General features: G+C 36.8%; 1 protein-coding gene across 1 annotated transcript in view; it reads left to right on the forward strand.

Annotated features, from left to right (window-relative positions):
* Positions 1–6,000, forward strand: part of LRRC72 (leucine rich repeat containing 72) — a 58,366-nt gene that overhangs the window by 21,155 nt on the left and 31,211 nt on the right. The gene's annotated exons all lie outside the window — the stretch shown is intronic.

Genomic DNA, 6,000 nt, shown 5'->3' on the forward strand with positions numbered 1-6,000 from the left:
ACTTGGGCACTCTCATCGCTTTTCCCATCTCGATAGATAATGCAAAATCTTACCCTTCATTTGTGTCATAGTCATAATCCCAGTTCAGAAATAACTTACCAAAGGAATATAATAAACTTTCAGCCTCTAATCATCCAGCCTCATCGTTCCTCCCTTTTCCAGCTAAAGCCACTGTCCTCTTTATTGTCTAGGTGGTTACTTGCCTCCACGCCAGCCTTCTCCAGGGTCAGCATGGAATGGAGAGCTATGGAATTAGAGAAAAAGCAAGAGAGAAACAAAGTTATTACTTGATTTTGACTCTCTGGTGCTTAGTAATGCTCCAAATTGACTTTTTTTTTTATCTCCTAATGGGTTATCCAGATACTCCCTTTCTAGGTTTCTCCAAGTCTAACTCCTTTTAGGAATTAGTGGTTAGGTCACAACTAACTTCCTTTTCCCTTTTATCCCATGACATTTGCAATAAGGTTCTCCTAGCTTTGGCAAACTACCCTCTTAGACAAAACCCCGTATCAAATGCCATAGGTCAATGTGCCCACAGAACTCTTCCCAGAACTCACATACTTTTGTCCTGGTGTCAAAGGTCAAGGGGACTGGTCACCTCCCAGGTGCTACCCAAGCTGACCTAGTTTTTTTAGGAAGTGCCAGGCAAATGGTCACCATATCACCAACTGCAGAGAGCATTGCTCCTGTTCACTGCCTGTGACCCTTGAAGTTGCTCTTTAAGACTAGGGCTTGGGGCAGTACCAGGACCGTGGGAGCGACATGTGGCTCCCAGCTCTCTGACGAGGACTAAAGTAAAATTTCAGACCCAAGCATTATTGGATAATTAGCTCCTCAGTAAGTTATTCCCACCTCTCAAGATTTTTGACTTTCCAGTTTCTGTATTTTGTTCCAATCGTGACATTTTGAATTTTAACTTTCCATTTCCCATAATAACTGATTAAAAATAATAATTTGAGCTTGTAGCAGTAGTCTTGTCAAGTAGTAGCCCATACTCAGCAAGCTGAATCTTTAAACACCTATGTTTATAAAAATAATTCAATATTCCATTACATTGTCTGAGTGGAAAATAAAATGCTTCTAGTGTGAAGTGTAAGCGTAAGTCTCATAAGCTTAAAATAATTTCTTAGAGAAAAACACTAATACCTCTAAGGACCAGGAAACAAACAACTGAAATAGAAAGTTCACGCACCACTGGAGGGCATACAAGTTCAAACCTCTGTTAAACACACTGCCAAAAATTATCCTGGGTCACAGTGTACGACCTCTCATTAGAAAAGGATGGAAATCATCAAGTATGGCAAAAGTGACTAATCTTTGTTTTTCATGCGTGCTATGCATGGTTTTCAGTTTTGAAGGAAAAACATGTACAGATGTTGGCAAGATGTCGAAAGGGAGAGGTAAAATTAAGGATTTTGTAATTTTTTTTTTCCTGGTTGCTGGATACCTCATTGAATATTTACACAGTTGACTTACAGATACATTATGGACATAGGAAGGCATCTCATATGTTATCAGCTATTTTAATTTCTTTTGTTCTTGAAGGTGGTTGATGGGAAAGAAATACTCCAGGGACTAGATTTGCTAATGCAATGTTATTTATGTTCATCTGTATCACCAACATTTAACAGACATTTGTTCCCTAACAGACATATTTAGCATATATAACACTTAAAGGATATTATAACAAAAAGAAGTTTTACTAGTCATGGGATAAAGTGTGTAAACTAATGAACTTTTTGCTAATAATAAATAATTGGCCAATTACTAACTCCTTCAGTATATTTATTTTATGAAGAATTGAAATATTACTCCATACCTGGGATTCTAGTGGCATATTAATAAGGATAGTACTTCAATAAAATTATAAATCTTGATTGGCTTTCATCAAAATCTAGATTACATTGGGTTGACCACTAAGAAGCTACCCTATCAATACAGAAGCTATATGGATATTTATAGTGAAAAGCATCACACTGACATGAAAGTAGAAATATTTAGAATTATAACATTGTTGTTAGCCATGATCTGAATATTGACCAACATTGTTTATATATTACTGAATATCTTAGACTGTCCTCTATTTAGGAATAACTGAGGCACAAATAGTGAAATAAAATAAATTCATTTTATTTTTGTTTATCCATTTATTCAATCATGATATTTGTTGATTCGCAGGTAATAGATTTTTTTTTTTGTTCGTCCCACCAATCTCCATTTTCTCTTTTTACCTATGCAACAGAGTCTGGGTTTGGGTTTACGTATGTAATTCTCCTTTGTCATTTAGTAGTCCCACCTGCAGAACCAAGAGATGAATCCTGAGCTAGATCAATCAGAATAATCTCACCTTTCTAGTTAATGGTTAGTCAATGATTGCATATAACTCAATTGTGGTAATATACACATAAAAGGACATCTGCTAGGGGGCTTATGTAGGAAAAGTCTCCTTATTCCTAAAAGAGTGTTCTAGAAGAGAGCTGCTTTGATTACTATGGGATGTCTACTTTGGGACCCATCCCACCAACCTGAGATGTATCCAAAACCTAGAGAAAGGCAGAGTCCAGAGAATGAGTGAGACACTAAGACTGAGTCTCTGGTAACTACTGTGTTTCTTGGTAGTGAGACAAACATTCTATTTACGTGCCAATTTGAATTGAGTATAGAAGTTCCTTGGAGCCAAAAACATTTTATCTGATGTGGCAAATTCTGTACTTACATTAGGCTCCTGGCAGATTATAATAATAAATATGAAGCTCTGGTAATAAAATTAGGAAGGGCAGAGGAGTGGCTGTGCTCATTGTGAGGGTGTTGCATTTGCTAACTAACTGTGTGGAGTGAAAGGAGAGTGGGAGACTTTGGAGGCACTGAAACTGTGTGGTGTGTTTGGATTTGAACATGATAGAAGGGTATATCCTTCTCCCAATTACATTCCAGTGGATGATAAAACGGGAGCTTTTGGTCTTACCCTGCTCTAGTAAATCAAATAAGTGTAAGGACCTTTTTCTAAGGACCTCCAATGCTCCAATTTTTCACTGTGTTTTCTGAGGTCTTGTCTTTTCATAAAACATAAATATTCACAAGTTCTCTACCTACACCCTTTCCTTGGTCTTGTGCTACTTCCTCTTGATATAATTAGTGAGAATTAGCTGCTCTTGGTTACATATTAATTGAGGCCTTGTAAGTCTTTCTTCTTTGTCTCAATATATAGTGAGCCTAGCTGAGAGAATTTTAGGATCACACCTCATCCTTTTCAATCTTTCATGAAGAGCTGTGTCTGTTCAGACTAGTAATCTAACTGATTTGCCTTTTATACTGCAATTTCAAATGGTGCATATATCTGATCTCTGTGTTTGGGCACTTTGCCTGAAAAGCGCTTATGAATGTTTAGAGGTGAGCTCCTATTATTTGAATCTTTTTTATTTTTGGAAATACTAGCAGTATTTTGATATATTTCATTTGTCTCAGGTTAGGATAAACATTTAAAGAAAAACCTGTATAATTCCTCACCAAACAATTGTCCAAAAATGGAATCTGAGTTTTCTCTCATATAGCAAAATCAAAGAATTGACAAATTTTACAAATTAAATTTAAATAAAAATACCTCTCCTGACATTGTCATTATTTATAAACATCTAAACAGCATCATCTAAAGAGTAATTGAGAGACTATTTTTTTTTTCTTGGCAGATATTTTTTATTTATTTATTTATTTTAGTACAAAAGTTTATTTTTACATCATTTTGTACATTTTTTTTCCATCTCAATTGTAATCCCCGCGGGTTTCCCATCAGCAAGTCACCCGTATGCCATCACCATAATCCCGTGCATTTCCTTCCCCCACCCCCGTTTTTGATCCCATTCCCCACTCCACCCCCACAAAATGTCTCTGATATATGGTTGTTCATTATTTTTGTTATTTTCTCGCCTGGTCCATTATACTCCTGCTATGAGTGAAACCATCCGGTATTTTTCTTTCTCTTTCTGGCTTATCTCACTAAGCATGATCTTTTCCAGCTCCATCCAAGTTGCTGCAAAAGACATGTGTTTCTCTTTTTTGGTTGCCGAGTAATATTCCATTGTATATATGTACCACATCTTTTTTTTTTTATAATTTATTTATTTATTCATACAGAACTAGGGTACAGGCCAGAGATGCGGAGGGTGAGAGGATTCACCAGAGACAGAGTGGGGAACAGAACAGGCTGGCTGACGAAGTACACTGCTGAGGGGAGCAGTGGGCGGGTCAGGAGAGGTCTGCCACGCCATGTGGTCACCTCCGGGGCAGGCGGGGATTGAACTCATGCGGAAGTGGCTTTAGTTTCTCAGTGCAGTGCTTTAACCCGCTGCGCCACCAGGGAGGGCCAAGTACCACATGTTTTTTATCCAGTCATCTAGAGAGACTATTTTAAATACCTTTTTCAACAATTACTGACCAGTGAATGGTTAGTTTAAAATAAGCAAAATTTCTTTAAGAAAGATTCTGGGTTTCTTCTTCAAAGTCATTAAGATATGCTATTGTTTCTTATCTTCTGAACACAATGAAGATTTGTTAAACAGCACAAATTGATACATTTTAGGAAGGGATATTGATGTACAAAATTAGAAAATTACAATTTGAAAACTGAAATACTTATTTTATTTTCCTAGCTTATAGCTTAGCAAAATGTCTTTGGAGCTTAATTATTTTTTTCATAATTTCTTTTTTTATTTTATTTATTTTTTACATCATTCTTCATTTTGTGTATTTTTTCATCTCGGTTGTAATCTCCATGGGCTTTCCAACACCAACTCACCCGTGTGCCATCACCATAGTCCCATGCACTCTTCCCAACCTCACCCCCAGTTTTGATCATATTCCCTTCTCCACCCCTGTAAAATGTCTTTGGTTTATAGTTGTTCATTGTGTTCCATTTTTTCTTTATTCCAATTGTTCTTTTTTTTTTTTTCCCCCCCTGCTCCCTTATGCTACCGATATGAGTGAACCTATCAGATATTTTCCTTTTTCTTTCTGGTTTATTTTACTAAACACGATCCCTTCCAGCTCCATCCATGTTGCTGCAAAAGGCATGAGTTTATCTTTTTGCTTGCTGAGTAGTATGTCATTGTGTATATGTACCACATCATTCTAATCCAGTCATCTACTACTTTTGAGCATTTGGGTTGATTCCACATCTTCCCTATTGTCAGTAGAGCAGCAATCAACACGGGGGGGAAGGTGTCCTCTTAAATCTATGTTTTCGTGTCCATTCGGTAGATACCTAGGAGTGGGATTGCTGGGTCATGGAAACTCCATTTTTTAGCTGTTTGAGAAACCTTCAAACAGCTTTTCATAGTGGTTGTACCATTTTGCATTCCCACCAGCAGTGTAGGAGAGTTCCTTTCTCTTCACATCTTTGTCAACATTTGTTGTTGCTAGTTGTTTTAATATGTGCCGTTCTCACTGGTGTGAGATGGTATCTCATTGTGGTTTTAATATGCATTTCCCTTATTACGTGTGATGTTGAACATTTTTTCATATGCTTGTTGGTCATCTACATTTCCTCTTTGGAGAAATGTCTCTTAGCTCGTCTGCTCATTTTTTGATGGGGTTGTTTATTTTTGTTGAGTTTCATCAGATCTTTGTATTTCCTTGTGATCAGTCCTTTGACATTAGTATTGTGTGCAAAATTTTCTCCCAATCAGTGGGGTGTCTCTTTGTTTTATGTATTGTCTCTTTTGCTGTACAGAGGCTCTTTAACTTGAGGTAGTCCAAGCTGTTTCTCCTTTCCTTCACTATCCTTGCTTTGGGTGATAGATCTTTAAAGATGTAATTGAGGTATGTGTCATGTAGTGTTTTGCCCTCTTTTTCTACTAGATATTTTATGGTTTTGGGTCGTATGTCTAGTTCTTTAATCAATTTCAAGTTGCTTTTTGTGCATGGTACAAGGTAGTTATCTAGTTTCTTTCTTTCTTTCTTTCTTTCTTTCTTTCTTTCTTTCTTTCTTTCTTTCTTTCTTTCTTT

Source organism: Condylura cristata, unplaced genomic scaffold (assembly GCF_000260355.1).
Source record: "Condylura cristata isolate star-nosed mole 26May11 unplaced genomic scaffold, ConCri1.0 scaffold00005, whole genome shotgun sequence".
Taxonomy (NCBI): domain Eukaryota; kingdom Metazoa; phylum Chordata; class Mammalia; order Eulipotyphla; family Talpidae; genus Condylura; species Condylura cristata.